The 20,082-nt window shown below is 37.0% G+C and overlaps 1 long non-coding RNA gene across 1 annotated transcript; it reads right to left on the bottom strand.

Moving 5' to 3' along the window:
- Positions 1–6,792: 6,792 nt before the first annotated feature.
- On the bottom strand, positions 6,793–8,503 carry LOC122479657. Its single transcript, XR_006296394.1, has 2 exons — positions 8,437–8,503; positions 6,793–7,399 (listed from the first exon to the last, which is right to left on the bottom strand). It is a non-coding gene; the product is annotated as an uncharacterized LOC122479657 (long non-coding RNA).
- Positions 8,504–20,082: the final 11,579 nt, after the last annotated feature.

Here is a 20,082-nt window from a genome sequence, read left to right as displayed (position 1 = left end):
TTCTTTCTTCTCTTTTTCTCCCTCTTTTTTTAAAATTTATCATTTATGACTTTTCCAAATCTTTTATAGAAATGTTTACTTGTTTACTCTTAATTTATATGAACCTTGTATTTATTAGGAATGTTAGTCTTATAACTGTCATTTGTAATCTATTTCCCAAGTTACTTATTGAACTTTATTTTTTTTTTTAGGAAAGTTTTAGGTTCATAGAAAAACTGAGGGAAATGTACAGAGATTTCCAATATACCCCTTTGCCCACCTATACATAGCTTCCTCATTATCAACATCCCCACGAGAGTGGTGAATTTGTTACAATTGAGAAACCTATAATTGATATATCATTGTCATCCAAAGTCCATAGTACACATTACTGTTTATTCTTGGAGTACATTCTATAGGTAAGGACAAATGTATAATGACATTTATCCATAATTATGGTGTTATGGAGTATTTTCACTGCCCTAAAAATCCTACTCATATGTGCCATACCCTACCCTTCAATGACACGTTTATCTTAAAAAGATCAAAAAACCACTGATCTTTCACTATCTCTGTAGTTTTGTCCTTTCCATGTGTTGTATAGCTGGAGTCATATAGCATGTAGCATTTTCAGATCGGCTTCTTTTATTTAGTAATATATATTTATTTTTTATTTTTTTAAGATTCTTTTTTTATTTAGAGAGAGAGAGAGAGTAGGGGAGAGGGGCAGAGGGAGAGAGAGAGAGAATCTCAAGCAAGCTCCATGTTCAGCATGGAGCCCAATATGGAGCTTAATCCCATGACCCTGGGATCATGACCTCAGATGAAAATCAAGTTAGACACTCAACTGACTGAGCCACCTAGCCACCCCAAGTAATATTATTTATGGTTTCTCCATGTCTTTTCATTTCTTGATAGCTAATTTCTTCATATTGCCAAATAATATTTCATTGTCTAGAAGTACCACCATTTATTTATTTTTTTACCTCCTGAAAGACATGTTGGTTGTTTCTAAGATTTGGCAATTATGAATAAAAGTGCTTAAATATCTGTGTGCAGGTTTTTGTGTGTGCATAAGTTTTCAACTCCTTTGGTTAAATACCATAAGATTACTTGATTATATGGTAAGAGTACATTTAGTTTCATAAGAAACCACCAAACCACTTTCCAACATAGCTATACAATTTTGCATTCCTACAAGCAATAAATGAGAGAGAGTCCCTGTTGCTTCATATTTTTATCCATATCTGGTGTTGCCAGTGTTCCAGATTTTGGCCATTCTAATAGGTTTATAGTGGTATCTCGTTGTTTTAATTTGCATTCCCCTGATGACATATGATATGGAGTGTCTTTTGGTATGTTTATTAGTCATCTGTATATTTTCATTGGTGAGGTGTTTGTTAAAGTCTTTTGTCCATTTTTTATCTGAGTTGTTTGTTTTCTTATTGTTTACTTATAAGAGTTCTTTATAGTTTTTGAATAATAGTCCTTCATCAGATGTGTCTTTTGTTAATATTTTCTCATAGTCTGTGATTTGTTTTATCACTCTCTTAACTTTGTCTTTTTGAAAGCAGAATCTTTAAATTTAATCAAGTCCAGCTTATCACTTATTTCCTTCATGTATTGTGCCTTTGGTGTTATATCTAAAAAGTCATTGCCATACCCAACTTAATCTAGGTCTTCTTCTATGTTATCTCCCAGGAGGTTTATAATGTTTCATTTTACATTTAGGTCTGTAATCCATTTTGACTTTATTTATGTGTAAAGTATAAGGTCTGTGTCTAGATTATTATTGGTTTTTCTTTCATGTGGATTTCCCTTTTTTCTAGCACCACGTTTTTGAAAAGATTATCTTTGTTTCATTGTATTATATATGCTCTTTTGTCAAAGCTCAGTTGAGTATATTTATGGGTATCTGTTTCTGGGGCCTTTATTCTGTTCCATTTATCTATTATTTTGCTGATGTCAAACTGTCTTGATTATGTACCTTTATAGTCTTGAAGTTGAGTGGTGTCAGTCCTACAACTTTGTTTTTCTCCTTTGATTTGGTGATGGCTATTCTGTATCTTTTGACTCCTCATATGAATTTTATAGTCAGTTTCTTGATACCCCCAAAATAATCTGCTGAACTTTTGAGTGGGATTGCATTAAATCTATAGGTCAAGTTCAGAAGAACTGATATTCTTGACAATATTGATTTTTCATATCCACGAATGTGGAATATCTCTCAATTTATTTAGTTCTTATTTGATTTTGTTCATCAGCTTTATAGTTTTCCTCATATTGAATATATTATATACATATTTTGTCAGATTTACACCAAAGTATTTTATTGTTGGGGGTTGATAATGTAAATGGTATTGTATTTTTAACTTCAAATTCTACTTGTTTACTGTTATACAGGAACATGATTGACTTTTGTGGATAACCTTGTGTTAACCTTGTATCCTTTAGTCTTGCTATAATTCCTTATTGGTGCCAGGAGATTTGTTTGTTTATTTTTTCAGATTTCCTACATAGAAGATTATATCATATGCAAACAAAACAGTTTATTTCTTCCTTCCCAATCTGTATGCCTTTAATTAACTTTTCTTATCTTATTGTATTAGCTAGAACTTCCAATACTATTTTTAAAAGGAGTTGTGAGAGGGGACATCCTTGCCTTGTTTCTGACCATAAGGTAAAAGCTCTTAGTTTTCCCCATGGAGGATGATATTAGCTGTGGTTTGTTTGTATATGGCCTTTATGATGTTGAGGTATGCTCCTTCCATCCCTACTTTGTTGAGGACTTATATAAAGAATGGATGCTATATTTTGTCAAATACTTTTTCTGCATCTACTGGGAGGATAATATCATTTTTATCCTTTCTTTTATTAACATGGTGTATCACATTGGTTGATTTATGAATACTGAACCAACCCTGGAGCCTGGGAATAAATCCCACTTGATTGTGGTAATTCTTTTAACATACTGTTGAATTCACGTTTCCAGCACCTTGTTGAGAATTTTTGCATCCATTTTCATCAGGGATATTGGCCTATAATTGTCCTTTTTAGTGGGGTCTTTTTCTGGTTTTGGAATAAGGGTGTGGCTGGCCTCATAAAATGCATTTGGAAGTTTTCCTTGAATTTCTATTTTTTGGAACAGTTTGAGAAGAATTTTTAAATTAAAGAACATTTATTTAAATGTTTGGTAGAAAAAAACTTTTTTTTTAATTTTAAAAAGGGGGTTTGCCTGGGTGGCTCTGTTGGTTAAGTGTCCACCTTCAGCTCAGGTCATGATCTCATGGTTCATGAGTTCAAGTCCCATGTTGGGCTTTGTGCTGACAGCTCAGAGCCTGGAGTCTGCCTCAGATTCTGTGTCCTCTTTTCTCTCTGCCCTCTCCTGCTCACTCTGTGTCTCTCTCTCTCTCTCAAAAATAAATAAACATTTTTTAATGTTTGGTAAAATTTCTCTGGGAAGCCGTTTGACCTTGGAATCCTGTTTTTTTTGGGAGATTTTTGATTACTGATTCCATTTCTTTGCTGTTTATGGGTATGTTCAAATTTTCTATTTATTTATATTTCAGTTTTGGTAGTTTGTGTGTTTCTAGGAATTTTCCCATTTCTTCCAGATTAACCAGTTTGTTGGCATAAAATTTTTCATAATATTCTCTTATAATTATTTGTTTTTCTGGAGTGTTGGTCATGATATCTCCCCTTCAATTTGTGATTTTATTTATTCAGGTTTTTTTTCTCATTTCTTTTGATAAGTCTGCCTAGGGGGTTATCAATTTTATTAATTCTTTCAAAGAATCAGTTCTTAATTTTGTTGATCTGTTCTACTGTTTTTCGTTTGTTTCCATATTGTATATTTCTGCTCTAGTCTTTATTATTTCCCTAATCTGCTGGCTCTAGGCTTTATTTGCTGTTTCTTTTCTAGCTCCTTTAGGTGTAGAGTTAGGTTGTGTATTTGAGACCTTTCTTGCTTCTTGAGGTAGGCCTGTATTTCTCTTAGGACTGCCTTTGCTGCTTCCCAAAGGTTTTGTACTATTGTGTTTTCATTTTTATTTGCTTCCATGTACTTTTTTATTTCTTCTTTAATTTTTTGGTACCCATTCATTCTTTAGTAGGATGTTCTTTAGCCTCCATGCACTGTGGCCTTTCCAAATTTTTTCTTGTGGTTGACTTCAAGTTTCATAGCATTGTGGTCAGAAAATATGTATGGTATGATCTCAATTTTTTTGTACCTGTTGAGGGCTGATTTGTGACCCAGTATTCTGGAGAATGCTCCATGTGCACTCAAAAAGAATGTGTATTCTGTTGCTTTAAGGTAGAATGTTCTGAATATATCCATTAAGTCCATCTTATCAAGTATGTCGTTCAAAGTCATTATTTCCTTGTTGTTTTTCTGCTTAGATGATCTGTCTATTGATGTAAGTAGGTTGTTAAAGTCTCCTATTATTGTGTTATTATCAGTGAGTTTCTTTATGTTTGTTAGTAATTGATTTATATATTTGGATCCTTCAAGTTTGGGGCATAAATATTTACAATTGTTGGATCTTCTTGATAGACCACTTAATTATGATATAATGCTTTTCTTCATCTCTTGTTTCAGTCTTTTTTTAAAAAAAAAATCTCATCTGATATAATTTTGGCTACTCTGGCTTTCTTTTGGTGTCCACTAGCATGATAGATGGTTCTCCATCCCCTTACTTTCAATCTGCTGATGTCTTCAGGTCTAAAATGAGTCTCCTGTAGGCCTTATATAGATGGGTCTTGCTTTTGTTTATCTATTCTGATACCCTATGTATCATTACATAGTCCATTACTATCATTACACAGTCAATTTACATTCAGAGTGAGTACTGAAAGATATGAATTTATTGCCATTCTTTTACCTGTGAAATTAGTGTTTCTGGTGATGTTCTCTGTTCCTTTCTAGTCTTTGTTGCTTCTAGTCTACCCCCTCCTACTCCCTCTCAAAGAGTCCTCCTTAATATTTCTTGCAGGGCTGGTTTAGTGGTCATTAATTCCTTTAGTTTTTATTTGTATAGAAAATTCTTTATCTCCCCTTCTATTCTGAATGGCAGTCTTGCTGGATAAAGTATTCTTGACTCCATATTTTTCCCATACAGCACATTGAATCCTGCCATTCCCTTCTGGATTGCCAACTTTATTTGGACAGATATGCTGTGAACCTGATCTGTCTTCCCTTATAGGTTAAGGATTATTTTTCCCTTGCTGTTTTCAGGATTTTTTCCTTGCCTGTATTTTGTGAATTTAATTATGATATGCCTTGGGGTTAGCCAGCTTTTGTTTAATTTAATGGAAGTTCTCTGTGTTTCTTAGATTTTGATGTCTGCATCCTTCCCAGATTAGGGGAGTTTTCAGCTATAATTTGCTCAAAGTCAGTGAGTTCCATAAGTCTACTTTTGTGATCCATCACTTTTGTTTCTCCATTCTTTTCAGCTTCATTATTTTCATTATTTCCCTTATTTCCCATAATTATATCTTTTATGTCACTAATTCATTCCTCTGCTTTGTGCATCCTCGCTGTCACAGCATCCATTCAGGTTTGCATCTTAGTTATAGCATTTTTAATTTTGGTCTGGCTATATTTTATCTCTTTTATCTCTGCAGTAAGGGGTTCTTTAGAGTCTTTTATGCTTTTTTCAAGTCCAGCTAGAATCCTTATAATTGTTGTTTTAAATTCTAGTTCAGATATCTCACTTATATCTGTATTGATTAAATCCCTGGCCACCATTTCTTCCTGTTCTTTGTTTTGTGGTAAATTTCTCTGTCTTGTCATTTTGGAGGAAAAAAATAATAATAAAATTAAATTCAAAGTATAAAAAATTTTAAAATAATGAAGGAAGCTAGATCGTAGGTGTGTTTTGTTCTGCCTGTCAAGAGAAACTTGATAGAAAAAAGAAAATACAAAAAATTAAAAATTAAAAATTAAAAAAATAAAATTAAAAAATAAATAAAATAAAAAATTTTGATCTTTTTGTATCCAAGCAAAGCAAAACAAAACAAACAAACAAACAAACCCAAAGGAAACTAGATCCTGTGTCTCTTAGAGCTAGAGCTTTGCAGAACTCCATGATCAGTAGACTTAGTGTGTGGAAAGGGTTTGTGCTGGTCTTCTGGGGGAGGGGCCTGCTGCTCTGATTCTCAGGCTGACTTGCCCTAGTGGAGATGGAGGGTGCAGGGGGCAGGACTTGGTGTAACAGGCTCTGTTCTCCATTTGGTGGTGCAACTTACTGAGGTCAAGTCCACCAACTACATTTTAAATGCATTAATTACATTTGTGGTTACACGACTGCATATATTTGGCAAAAGTCTTTGAATTGTATATTTAAATATTACTGAAGTTTATTCTGTGTAAATTATACAATAATAAAAATGATTTTGAAACTTTAATAAGGGTTTATTCCATATATGCATTTGTATGTGTATGTATATGTGTACTTAAGTTGAAGGGAACTGATTAGAAGCAGGGTAGAGAATGGGAGACTGGAGTGAGGAGGTGATGGTAGGAAGGAAGATGATACCTGTCTCCTGGCCATGTCTGAGGTACAGAGTTAGACATGTGAAGGTAACCAAAGGGGGAAGGAGCAATGTTCACAATTAATGCTGCTTCAGGGCCTTGATTAAAAGGGAAAGAAAAGAATCAGTGGAGATTACAAATGTATAAAAGTATGAAAAAATTTCCCTTCTGACCCTTGACCCTGTCCTCTGTCCATTAAAGCCCCTGCGGCCACCAGCAGAGGCAGAGGAGAAGAGAACAGTTGTAACAAAAATGGGATATGATATCAGCCTACACCAAGGTAGTGATCAGATTAATTTTATTGTTCTAATTCTGGCAACAGAATGCAATAATACAAGTTGTGGAGAAACAAGGAGTTTGCACTTTGAGATTCCCAGGACAGTCACAGATAGGGGGAAGAAAGGCAGAAAATGAATTTTAGAGAGATGTTTTGGGCTTCTGGACACCAGGGTATAGGGATCCTCTGGCTAGAGCCTAAGCTTTTGCTCAGATCTCTCCACCATTCAGGAAGGTCAGGGGAAGAGGGTATCAAGGTCCACTTCAACAGCAGCCTCCAGATGACTGATTGTTGCCCCCTCCGCAACACCCAGAGCTCCCAGATGGCTGGCCACAGCATCCGGAGCCCCCTGAGGGCTGGCTGCAGCAGTCACAGCTCTGTCTGTGGCGATGGGACCTTCGTCGCCTGTGGTGGCTCAGACAGCAGCCACCACCCCCAGAGCTACAGCAGCCCCCGCCCCCAGAGCTGGAGCCACAGCAGCCCCCAGAGCTGACACTGCAGCAGGAAGAGACTGGGGGGCATTTTGGGGGACACTTGGGAGGACATTTGGGAGGTGGCTGGCACTGCTGCTGGTTCTGCTGGCAGGACATCTTAGCAGGGAGGGTCAGGAGCTGAAGAAGAGTCACACAGTGAGTCAGACTGGGACACAGAGCCCCCTGCCCGTCTCACCCTCTTAACATATCATAGAATCATAGAAATATCACTTAGAAACATCTCATATAATCCAGAAGCTGCACAACATTCCTGTACTCTGGCATCATCTCTTTGGAACCTCAGGTGAGCCTTGTAAGTCAGGCACACACTTTCCTCTAGTATACAAGGTAGTAAACTAAAACCAAACCATATTACCAAACACATCCAAGAGTCTAAAGTCTTGTAGGTGAAGATGGCACTGGTTTCAACCACACCTTTCAAATCTGAAGTTGTTCAATTAATAGGCCATTTGAGGGGATACTATTTCTTAAAGGAAACCTACAGTAATTGTTGCCTCTTGTCATAACTTCCAAGATGATTTTATTCTGTGAGGTCAGCATTGCAAAGGACCTTGGAGATGCCCCACTTCAGTAAGATCACATTATTAAAGAGACTGATAAACCTCTCAGCCAGTCCAAGCTAAGACTTGAAACTGGACCCCTGATCTCAGTCCAGAACGCAGGTCTCCTCTCTTTACCACTTCAAGCTGGCAGGTTGGCAAGGTGATTCTCAGGCTTGTGTTATCCTCATCAATACAGGAAGTGTACAAAAACATTCCAAGACCCACGAGTAGGCAGGTTTAACAAGTCCAAAAGAGCCTAAGGTCCCTGTCTACCACCCTCCTTTGCAAGGAGGAACAGGGTTGTATTTTCAAAAGTGAACTGTCTCCTGAAACTTGGCAGAGTGGAGCCCAGTGTCTGTGCTTCAGTGTCCCCATCCTGAGGGGCACACCGAAATGCAGATCCATTTGCTTTCTCCAGATCTCAAGGCATAGACATCTGGTTCTCCACATGTTCTCAGCCGGGGCTAGAACCCTTCCTGCACTCCTTCCTCAAACCCTCCTCCTCTGCCACAATGGGTCCTTTTCTCCCAAATCCCTATTCTATCTGCCTCCTTGCTCTGGTCTGAGCTCCTTCTGTGAAAGGCACTGGTCCTGGTCCCAGGGGACACTTACCGGTGCACAGGCAATACTGGGTCTGTCAGCACCTCAGGAGAGGAGTGCATGACGGGGTTCTGTCCCCAAAGCCCTTTTATCCTGGCCTTGGGCTCTGCCCCCAGCCTGTGAGACAGGACCTGGGCATGAGGGGACTGCCTCCTGCCACCCACATGCTACTGTGACAGGTGGTGACTGGCAGCTCCTTCCTGCCTCCTTCCATGGGGCCCAAAATGCAAGGGCTAGGGCTTCTTAGAAACAAAGAGTGACATGGTTGTGGACAATTTAATTTGATCTTTTGTCTCATTCTCCTTGGCAAGTGCCACCTGGAAGGTCACACAGCTCTTGTTTTGGACCTTGGGCCAGAGTCCCTTTCTTTCCTTCTTCCTGACACATAAAATCAGTGGCTCTTGGAAGCCTGTTGTGGATTATAATTTAGAGATACCTTCACATTTCTCTACTTATGCCCAAGTCTAAGCCACCCTGCCAGGCTCCCAGAGGTCAGCAAACTGGTCTAGAGTCCAAATCTGCCCCTCTGCCTATTTTGTGTAGCCTGCAAGCTAAGAATGGTTTTACGTGTTTAATGTTTGGAAATAAAAATCAAAGAAGTATACTTCATGACACATGGGGATTCTATTAAATTCAAATTTCAGTGTTTTTAACGTTTTACTTGGAACCCATTCATTAACAATGGCTATTTTCACAGCACAATGACAGAGTTGAGTAGCTGAGTCAAAGACCCTATGGCTTCCATAGCCTAAAATATTTAGTCTTTAGCCCTTTATCAAAAAAATTAGCTGATCTCTAGTGTATCCCACTGCTTTTAAATTTTTTTTTTTACTGTTTTTATTTATTTTTGAGGCAGAGAGAGACAGAGCATGAGCGGGGGAGGGGCAGAGATGGAGGGAGACACAGAATCTGAAGCAGGCTCCAGGCTCTGAGCTGTCAGCACAGAGCCCGACGTGGGGCTCGAACTCACGGAGTGTGAGATCATGACCTGAGCTGAAGTCAGACGCTCAACCGAGTGAGCCACCCAGGCACCCCATCCCACTGCTTTTAAGAGCCTGGAGTCAGACCCTAGAATGCAATTCTGGTTCTATCACGTGGTATCTGTGCCTCCTGTGGAAGTTATATACAGTGACTCCTTTTTAGTTTTGTTTGTCTGTTTCCTCTACTATAAAGTATGAATAATGATAAAAATATCTCACAGGGATATTGCTTTAGACAGACCATGTAAAGAATGAGCCTAACAGAGGGAATGTAACATGGTGTGCCCTCAAATAATAAGATACCTATGTATTCATAAATAAGGGAAAAATATGTATCCTTTGTAGGTCATATTTTACTTCAATAGAAGAAAAGTCAGGACTTTTGAGGATTTTTTTCCAAATTATTTACTTTTTTTTCTCTTAAGTCTCCTTTGTTTTGCTAAATATGCTTGACTATGAAACACCTCCAGAAAAAGAATTCATGGTGAGGAGTAGGGAGCTCCTCACTGCCATAATTAGAGCGACCGATCAGGGCCGGGTGGCAGGAAAGCACAGTCTAAGCGTGGGAAATCCGGAGGCCAAGGCCTGGGCAACACCCAGTAGGCAATGGGAGCGCCTTCTAGGGGCTTTTGAAGTCCCTTGCTGCTCCTTGGCCCTAGGTTTTTATTATTGTTTTCTCTACTCAGAAAGTGTTTCTACTTTAAATACATATAGACATATTTTTATGTCTATGCATATGGGTATACAAATAATATACAGAAGCTAAATGTGTGATTGTTTGTATAAACATATATATATGTATATATATATACATATATATATATATATTTTATAGTAATGCTGTGTGTATTTTGTTGGCCGTTTTTGCCTCTCACTTCCTGGTTTTTTCCCTCTGTCTCTTATTCATTAGAGATCTTTTAAGAAATAATTGTCTGGGGCGCCTGGGTGGCGCAGTCGGTTGGGCGTCCGACTTCAGCCAGGTCACGATCTCGCGGTCTGGGAGTTCGAGCCCCGCGTCGGGCTCTGGGCTGATGGCTCGGAGCCTGGAGCCTGTTTCCGATTCTGTCTCCCTCTCTCTCTGCCCCTCCCCCGTTCATGCTCTGTCTCTCTCTGTCCCAAAAATAAATAAATGTTTAAAAAAAAAAAAAAGAAATAATTGTCTATGACCACTTAATAGGGTTACCATACACCCTTGTTTTCCAGGGACAGTTTTGGGATATGCCTTCTGTCACAGCATAAATTATGAACTTTTTTTCAATCTCAAGTGTGCCCCAGTTTAGATGATGAATTATATAGTCACACTACCAGTAAATGAAGTCTTCTCAAGGGACTTCACTGATTCAGGATAAAACCTAAACTCCTTTTATTGAATTCAAATATCTTGGCTGTCTGAAGTTATTCTGTTTCTATGGTTTTCTTTTTTGCTCCCTTAATAGAAGAAATCTTTATCTGAAGTTGAATTAGACTATGAACTCTCCTTTGGACAAGATACTTTGTGTTTTATCTTCATTTTATTTGATGCCACATATCTCTGATATGAGATTGAACTCTTCTTGAGAGCAGGGTCTGGATCTGATGTTTGCATCCCTCAACAGCATCTACAGAGAAGCATGCATGTATAATCATTTCACCAGCATTCACAGCACCTAAGAATTTGCAAACAGCTTTTCCCTGTTATGTAAGACAATCGGATATGACATGCACAGTGATGAGTGCTGGCTGTGTCATCCTACAGAGATTTGCCTTTATGTTACTCATGGATGATTTTGGCCCCAGGTTGTCCCAAAATGCTCAGTTATGGAAGGAGAGGTCAGGATGCTGATTCCTTGGCTCACACAGGTAGTACTACTCAGAAGCCCAGCTCATGGATTCCTAGAATGATGGGCCTCAGATGCCACTGGATCATGCCCCTACTTCCAGGCAGGGAGGGCAGCACCCAACTATCAATTAATCTGACTTGGGCCCAGGTGATAAACCAGCAGCATGCTTGTAATATCATGCAGACTCATTTCCAAGCTGTGACTATTCTATTTCAATAGACTTATATTGATTTGTTACCCTTTCTATAGGAAAAATGTTTAGTGACAAGGGATTGGTTTTCTGAAGTCATCTACTCATCTGTCTCCTATGTCCTTATAACCATAAGGGATAGGAGGAAACACTGCTGAGATCCATGGGAAGTAATTAAAAGTGTGAATTTTGCTCTGTTCCCTGTACCTTGTAGCCCTTTGCAGAGACAGAAACGTGTACATTATCTTATTGACTTCTAGTGTGTTTTCCCTTTCAAAAATTGATGAATGTGTCTAATTTCAAAGTTAAAATTCTATATAAAAAAATAGCACCATAAGTAAGACAGAAAGAAAAGTGATCCATCGGGGGAAATTACAACAAGTTTGCTAGGAATATAGAAAAATAGTTCTTAAAAATCAATAAAATATATGCAAGCACACCAGTAAAAGAAAAGGGACAAGAACAGACCATACACACACCAAAAAAGAAACACAAATGGCCAAAAAGTGACTGGAAATATGTTCAATGTTTCTACTCATCAAAGAATTTTTAAAAATCCTATCTTTTTATTGTATAGAGTATCTGTTAAGTTTATTAATTCATATCAGATTGGCAAAGATTGAGTGCCTAACAATTACTCAGTATTGGAGAGGATGCATGGAATTGGACACTCACACTTCACTGATGTGAAATAAATGAGTATAGTGGTTTTGCATGACAATATGATGATTCATTGATTCAATACATACTTTATGGCATGTAAATGAATTAGAATGTAAAATGAGCACACTCTTTTACAATGTTTGAATATCTAAGAATTTAGCCTTAGGAGATAATGTAACTAAACTCAAAGGGTTTGCAGCTTGAAGTACATTAAACTGAACACAACCCAAGGAAGTGTTGAAAGCAAAAAACCTTTTTATTACTTGATACAAGTAAGGAGACAAGGAGATAGCTCTCAAAGCACTCTCTCCCCACCAAGTTAGTGCAAGAAGTTTTTATTCAGATTAGGAGTGGGGGCAGGGAGTTTGCACATACATTAAGGAACTTATGCATATTCTATTACTTAAGCACTTTGGTTCAACTGTGCATTGTCTAGCATGCCAACATGCTAATGCATAAATCTTATGTTCCAAAAAATGGTGGAACTCCCACCCCCTCAGGAGGAGACCTTAATCCTATAATGAGCTAAAGGTAACTTCAGGACAACCCAGAGGGACTTCTGTGCAGGTACTCAATTCCCTTCTGGCTCTAAGTGGTTCATAAGGGGCTGTCAGGGGAAACACCTAGTTGAGCTTCCTGCTGGCTTTTTCCCTTGCCCCTCCTCCCTTCTGCTGATGGCTTTCAGCCATCTGGTCAGAGTAACTCCCTGTTGCATCCTAGCTAACAACAAAGGAATGATAAGAAAAGAATATATGCATAAGAATATTCCTTGTAGAGAATTACAAAAAACAAGAGTATAGCAAGCTGTCAAATCAACATTCTTATGCTTCTTTAAAAATAACAGAAGATAAAAAGATTTAAAGATGCTGTTTTAAAAAAAACAGCAAAATACACAAGCTATATAATAATGAATATTTTTAAATGACTAAGATATTTATGTGTAAAATGTTAAAATTTTATTGAAAGAAAAAATAGTAAAACTTTATTGAAAGACACTAAAGAAGATCTAAGTAAATAAGAGAGCTATACATATGTTCATGGTGTAATGGAAAGAAAAAATAAATATAATTAAAATAAAAATTGCCCTAGTGGTATTATATGTATTTAATACAATACCAGTCAAAATTCCAACATCACATTTTGCTTTGCTTTGTTTTGTCTCAGCTTTGTGGAATTGACAAACCCATTCTAAAAATTGTATGGAGAAGCAAACAATGGTAGATATCATGATTGATCCATTTCCAGACGTCTCCCTTCTCTGGAGGATGCAGGGTGGGGGTGAAAATTCCAATCTACTAATCATGGCTTGGTCTTTCTGGGAACCAAAACCTATCCAGAAGCCATCCAGGAGCCCACCTAGAGTTGCCTCAGTGAAAAAAGGAAATTACAAGGGCTTCAGGAGCTCCATGACAGGAACTAGGGGCAGAGAACAATATATATATTTTCTATTTTCTCACAGGCATAAAAAAAAATTATAAAGCAAAAATTTCACAAACATGACTATATTAAAAGTATATAATTTTATTCATGAAAAGAAAACATTAAACATGTAAAAAACCAATATTGGGGAAAATATTTGCAAAATCTTTCTACAGAATAAAAGATGGAACATGTAAAGAACACCTTCAAACCAGTAACAAAACAAGCAAGTGAATAAAAATATTCCTAAGGTAAAAAAGAGCAATTTACAAAAGAAGAAAACATTGTTGAACAAATATATGAATAGATCCTCAAGACCACTTGCAATCAGGGAAATGGATAACACAGCATTGTGTATATAATGATATATACACAATGAAATACAGGATGAGTTATTTCACACTAACTGAACAATTATATGAACATCTGGTATCACAAAGTGTTGCCAGAATGTAAAGCAACAGGAACTCTTTTACACTAACAGAAGGATTATAACCTGGAAACACATGTGACAATATATCAAAAATGAGCATATCTAGGGGTGCCTGGGTGGCTCAGTTGGTTGAGCGTCCGACTTCAGCTCAGGTCATGATCTCACAGTTAGTGAGTTCCAGCCCCGCATCAGGCTCTGTGCTGACAGCTCAGAGCCTGGAACCTACTTCAGATTCTGTACCTCCCTCTCTCTTTGCCCCAACCCACTCGCATTCTGTCTCTGTCTCTCTCAAAAATAAACATTAAAAATGAGCATATCGGGGCACCTGGGTGGCTCAGTCGGTTGAGCATCCGACTTCGCTCAGGTCAGGATCTCACGGTCCGTGAGTTCGAGCCCCGCATCAGGCTCTGTGCTGACAGCTCAGAGCCTGGAGCCTGCTTCACATCCTGTGTCTCCCTCTCTCTCTCGCCCTCCCCCTATTCATGCTCTGTCTCTCTCTGTCTCAAAAAATAAATAAATGTTAAAAAAAATTTTTTTTTAATAAAAAAATAAAAAAAATAAAAATGAGCATATCTATCTATATTCTGACCATGCAATTCCTAGATAAATGATAAATGATAGGTAGATAGATAGATAATAGATACAGATAGATCCTAGAGAGACTGTCTACAAATAGACAATATGTAGAGATTTTTAAATAATGAAATTGCTTAGAATTGCAAAATAATTAAAAGCAACATGAATATTCTTTAACAAGAAATTGCTTAAATAGTGTGGTTGTAGAGGACAATACAGCATAAAAAATAAACTGACACTGTAACATGAACATCTCACAAATAATTCTGTGATAAAAAAGCAAGTGTGCACAAGTGTATCAAATATATAATGTTTAAGTTGAAAATATGTAAACAATCCCACATATTTTAAGGAAATGATAATGAAATAGAAATATAAAGAAGTACATAGGAATACTTATGTATACCTCAAACTCAGGATATTCATTAGATCTGGAGGGAAAGAAGAAGACAGGCACCAAATGTATAACATGTTTTTATCTCAGTGTGAATAATGGGCAAGAAATTACTCATTAAATAGATACACTCTTTAAATATCAATTTTTCGGGGCGCCTGGGTGGCTCAGTCGACCGACTTCGGCTCAGGTCATGATCTCACGGTTTGTGAGTTCAAGCCCCGCGTCGGGCTCTGTACTGCCAGCTCAGAGCCTGGAGCCTGCTTCTGATTCTGTGTTTCCCTCTCTCTCTGGCCCTCCCCCACTCATGCTCTGTCTCTCTCTGCCTCAGAAATAAATAAACATTAAAAAAAATTTTTTAATAAATAAATAAATAAATATCAATTTTTCACAATAAATTTAAAATATTTTAATTTAAAATTGTTTAAATTTTAAAAAATAAAAATAAAATGATTTAAATTAAGTTTAAAATATTTTAATTCAAAATTGAAACTTAAAATTCTTTATAATTATATTTTATTATATAACAATTATATATCATATAATATTTATTATATATAAATTTTATGATGTATTAAAATATATAAATATATTATATAATAAAACATAATATTTTATAGGATATTAAATTTATTATATATAACATTAAACATATAAGTGCACTGAATATAAATTGTATATTATTATATATAAATATATATATTTTATAAAATTATATAATTGTTATAATCAACAATTACATTATTTATTTATTTTAATATAATTTATTGTCAAATTGGTTTCCATACAACACCCAGTGCTCATCCCAACAAGTGCCCTCCTCCCTGCCCATCACCCACTTTCCCCTCTCCCCCACCCCTCATCTACCCTTAGTTTGTTCTCAGTCCTTAAGAGTCTCTTAGAGTTTGCCTTCCTCACTCTCTGTAACTTTTTTCCCCCACTTCCCCTCCCCCATGGTCTTCTGTTAAGTTTCTCAAGATCCAGATATGAGTGAAAACATATGGTATCTGTGTTTCTTTGCCTGGCTTATTTCACTTAGCATAATACCCTCCAGTTCCATCCAGGTTGCTGCAAATGGCAAGATTTCATTCTTTCTCATTGGCAAGTACTATTCCATTGTATATTTAAACCACATCTTCTTTATCCATTTGTCAATTGATAGACATTTAGGCTTTTTCCATAATTTGGCTATTGTTGAAAGTGCTGCTATAAACATTGGGGTACAAGTGCCCCTATACATCAGCACTCCTGTATCCTTTGGGTATATTCCTAGCAGTGCTATTGCTGGGTCCTAGGGTAGTTCTATTTTTAATTTTTTGAGGAACCCCACACTGTTTTCCAGAGTGGTTGAACCAGTTTGCATTCCTACCAACAGTGCAAGAGTGTTCCCGTTTCTCCACATCGTCTTCAGCATCTATAGTCTCCTGATTTGTTCATTGATTTGTCCATTGTTAATGGCCATCTAGATGCCTTCTTTAAAAAAGTGTCTATTCGGGGTGCCTGGGTGGCTCAGTCAATTGAGCGTCCGACTTCAGCTCAGGTCATGATCTCACAGCTTGTGAGTTCGAGCCCCGCGTCAGGCTCTGTGCTGACAGCTCGGAGCCTGGAGCCTGCTTCAGATTCTGTGCCTTCATCTCTCTTTGCCCCAACCGACTAGCATTCTGTCTCTGTCTCTCTCAAAAATAATGTTTATACATTAAAAAAATTTTTAGAAAAGTGTCTATTCTTGTCTTCTGCCCATTTCTTCACTGGATTATTTGTTTTTCAGGTGTGGAGTTTGGTGAGTTCTTTATAGATTTTGGATACTAGTCCTTTATCCAATATGTCATTTGCAAATATCTTTTCCCATTCCAACAGTTCCCTTTTAGTTTTGTTGATTATTTCCTTTGTAGTGCAGAAGCTTTGTATCTTGATGAGATCCCAATAGTTCATTTTTGCTTTTAATTCCCTTGACTTTGGAGATGTGTCAAGTAAGAAATTGCTATGGCTGAGGTCAAAGAGGTTTTTTTCCTGCTTTCTTCTCTAGGGTTTTGAAGGTTTTCGATCTCACATTCAGGTCCTTCATCCATTTTGAGTTTATTTTTTTGTATGGTGTAAGAAAGTGGTCTAGTTTCATTTTTATGCATGTTGCTGTCCAGTTCTCCCAGCACCATTTGTTAAAGAGACTGTCTTTTTTCTCATTGAATATTCTTTCCTGCTTTGTCAAAGATTAGTTGGCCATACATTTGTGGGTCCAATTGTGGGTTCTCGATTCTATTCCATTATTCTATGTGTCTCTTTTTGTGCCAATACCATACTGCCATGATGATTATAGCTTTGTAATAGAGGCTAAAGTCTGGGATTGTGATGCTTCCCATTTTGGTTTTCTTCTTCAATGTTACTTTGGCTATTCGGGGTCTTTTGTGGTTCCATACAAATTTTAGGATTGTTTTTTTCTAGCTTTGAGAAGAATGCTGGTGCAATTTAATTGGTATTGCATTGAAATACCAATTTGGGTAGTATTGACATTTTAAAAACATTTATTCTTCCAATCCATGAACTGGAATCTTTTTCCATTTCTCTGTATCTTCTTCAGCTTCCTTCATAAGCTTCCTATAGTTTTCAGCATACAGATTTTTTTACATCTTTGGTTCCTAGGTATTTTATGTTTCTTGGTGCAATTGTGAATGGGGTCATTTTCTCTATTCTCTTTCTGTTGCTTCATTATTGGTGTATAAAAATGCAACCGATTTCTGTACATTAATTTTGTACCCTGCGACTTTGCTGAATTCAGTCTTATTTGTTTGGAGATTTTTGATGACTGATTCAATTAATTCACCAGCTAAGTGTCTGTTCAAATTTTCTATTTCTTCCCATTTGAGTTTTGGTAGTGTGTGGGTATTTAGGAATTTGTCCATTTCTTCCCAGTTGTCCAGTTTTGGGCATATAATTGTTCATAGTATTCCCTGATAATTTCTTGTATTTCTGAGAGATTGGTTGTAATAAATCCATTTTGATTCGTGGTTTTGTCTATTTGGGTCCTCTCTCTTTTCTTTTTGAGAAGCCTGGCTACAGGTCTATCAATTTTGTTTGTTTTTTTCAAAAAAACAACTCTTGGTTTCATTGACCTGTTCTACTGTTTTTTGGATTCTATATTGTTTATTTCTGCTCTGATCTTTATTATTTCTCTTCTTCTGCTGGATTCTGGGTGTCTTTGCTGTTCTGCATCTAGCTCCTTTAGCTGTGCTGTTAGATTTTGTATTTGGGATTTTTCTTGTTTCTTGAGATAGGCCTGCATTGCAATGTATTTTCCTCTTAGAACTGCCTTTTCTGCAACCCAAATGGTTTGGATTGTTGTATTTTCATTTTCATTTGTTTCCATATATCTTTTAATTTTTTCTCTAATTGCCTGCTTGACCCATGCGTTCTTTAGTAAGATGTTCTTTAACCTCCATGTTTTTGGAGGTTTTCTAGACTTTTTCCTATGGTTGATTTCAAGTTTCATAGCATTGCGATCTGAAAGTGTGCATGGTATGATCTCAATTCTTTTATATTTATTGAGAGTTGTTTTGTGACCCAGTATGTGACCTATCTTGGAGAATGTTCCATGTGCACTCAAGAAGAAAGTATATTTAGCTGTTTTGAGATGTAGAGTTCTAAATATATCTGTCAATTCCATCTGGCCCAATGTATCATTCAGGGCCATTGTTTCTTTACTGATTCTGTGTCTAGATGATCTGTCCATTGTTGTAAGTGGAGTATTAAAGCCTCCTGCAATTACCACATTCTTTCAATAAGGTTGCTTATGTTTGAGATTGTTTTAAATAATTTAAAATATAATTTTATTTAAAAGGTAATGTATGATCTCAATCATTTTGTATTTATGAGGCCTGATTTGTGACCCAGGGTGTGATCTATTTTGGAGAATCTCATGTGCACTTGAAAAGAATGTATATTCTGCTGCTTTAGGATGAGACATTCTGAACATATCTGTGAAGTCCATCTGGTCCCGTGTGTCATTCAACAAGTGTTTCTAGGGGCGCGTGGGTGGCACAGTCGGTTGAGCGTCCGACTTCAGCCAGGTCACGATCTCGCGGTCCGTGAGTTCGAGCCCCGCGTCGGGCTCTGGGCTGATGGCTCAGAGCCTGGAGCCTGTTTCCAATTCTGTGTCTCCCTCTCTCTCTGCCCCTCGCCCGTTCATGCTCTGTCTCTCTCTGTCCCAAAAATAAATAAACGTTGAAAAAAAAATTAAAAAAATTAAAAAAAAACAACAAGTGTTTCTAGTTGATTTTCTGCTTAGATGATCTGTCCGTTAACGTAAGTGAGGTGTTAAAGTCCCCTACTTTTATTGTATTATTGTCAATGAGTTCCTTTATGTTTGTTATTAATTGTTTTATATATTTGGGTCACTCTAAGTTGGAGGCATAAATATTAACAATTGTTAGATCTTCTTATTGGATAGATCCCTTTATTGTGATATAGTACCTTTCTTCATCACTTGTTATACTCCTTGGTTTAAATTATAGTTTGTCCAAAACCATAAGATACCTAGGAATAATCCTAACCAAAGAGATAAAAGACCTGTACTCTGAAAACTAAAAAACACTGATGAAAGAAACTGAAAATGACAAAAAGAAATGGAAAAACATCCCATGCTCATGAATTGGAACAACAGATATTGTTAAAATGTCTATATTACCAAAGCAATCTACACATTTAATGCAATCCTTATCAAAATACCAGCATTTTCCACAGAGCTAAAACAAACAATCCTAAAATTTGGATGGAACCACAAAAGACCCTGAATAGTCAAAGAAATCCTGAAAAAGAAAAGTAAAACTGGAGGTATCACAATTCTGGACTTTACACTATATTACAAAGCTGTAGTCCTCAAGACAGTATGGTACTAGCACAAAATCAGACACAGAGATCAATGAAACAGAATGGAAAGCCCAGAAATTGACCCACAACTATAAAGTCAACTAATCTTTGACAAAGGTTGAAAGAATATTCATTGGAAAAAAGACAGTCTCTTCAACAAATGGTGTTGGGAAAACTGGACAGCAATATGCAGAAGAATGGAACTGGACCACTTTTTTACACCATACACAAAAACAAATTAAATTCAAAATGGATAAAACACCTAAACGTGAGACAGGAAACCATCAAAATCCTAGAGAACAAAGACAGAAACCTCTTTGACA

Source organism: Prionailurus bengalensis, chromosome C1 (genome assembly GCF_016509475.1).
Source record: "Prionailurus bengalensis isolate Pbe53 chromosome C1, Fcat_Pben_1.1_paternal_pri, whole genome shotgun sequence".
Taxonomy (NCBI): domain Eukaryota; kingdom Metazoa; phylum Chordata; class Mammalia; order Carnivora; family Felidae; genus Prionailurus; species Prionailurus bengalensis.
This window is presented reverse-complemented; position numbering and strand designations above follow the sequence as displayed.